At 43.9% G+C, this 850-nt stretch overlaps 1 non-coding gene across 1 annotated transcript; it reads left to right on the top strand.

Moving 5' to 3' along the window:
- The first annotated feature begins 242 nt into the window (after nucleotides 1-242).
- On the top strand, nucleotides 243-349 carry LOC113456605. The gene has a single exon (XR_003377363.1). It is a non-coding gene; the product is annotated as a U6 spliceosomal RNA (small nuclear RNA).
- The last annotated feature ends 501 nt before the right edge of the window (nucleotides 350-850 follow it).

The following is an 850-nucleotide window of genomic DNA, read 5'->3' as shown; positions in this document are numbered from 1 at the left end:
GCAATCCTGTATGCCATCAGGACAGAAGTCACTGTTCCTCTGGCCACTCGGCACCCTGCACAAGCTCTATTGTGTAATGATGTGCGTGCTTTGTGTCTGCAGAAACAAAGACAGAATTTGACAACAGAAAGAGTCCAGGTACAGGTCATAAATAACTTAAATTTTAACAACGACAGCAGCCCCTTGGGCCCAAATGCAAGTCGTTATCTCCCAAATCACAGGACATAAAAATCATGGGGAGGGTGCTCACTTCAGCATCACATATGCTAAAATTGGAATGATACATGGAGGAGTAGCATGGCCCCTGTGCAAGGATGGCATGTGAACTTGTGAAGCATTACATATTAAAAAAAATTACGGGGGAGAGACTGGAAAGTTGACTCAGGTGTTATGAGTGTATACTGTTCTTCCAAAGGACCAACGTTCTGCTCCCAGCATGCACAGTGTCTTCACAACCACCTGTAACTCAAGCTTCAGAGAATCTGATGCCCTCTTCTGACCTTCTTTAGCATTACACCCATAAGCACATATGGGGGGGACATAATTTAAAATAAGAAAAATAAATCTCTCTTGTTTATAAGTCATGGTAAGACTCAAACTCCAGTCCAATGGATCCCATGGTTCATGTAGTTTCTGACCAAGATTACTTGCTGGGGACAAAATAGGAATCAAAGACCAGAATAGAACACACAGTTCCAATTCCATCCTCTTCAAAGGTGTCAACAAAGAGATGGAGATTTTGTTATCAGATTTGCAGGCTCCGTCAGCAAAGCATGAGCTGGGAGGACCTAAGTTTGGATCCGCAGGACCCGTGATGGCAAGATGGGAGGCAGATACAGCTGAACCATCA

Source organism: Microtus ochrogaster, chromosome 8, assembly GCF_000317375.1.
Source record: "Microtus ochrogaster isolate Prairie Vole_2 chromosome 8, MicOch1.0, whole genome shotgun sequence".
Classification (NCBI taxonomy): domain Eukaryota; kingdom Metazoa; phylum Chordata; class Mammalia; order Rodentia; family Cricetidae; genus Microtus; species Microtus ochrogaster.
Note: the sequence above shows the minus strand (reverse complement) of the source record. Positions and strands in the feature narration are given on the sequence as shown.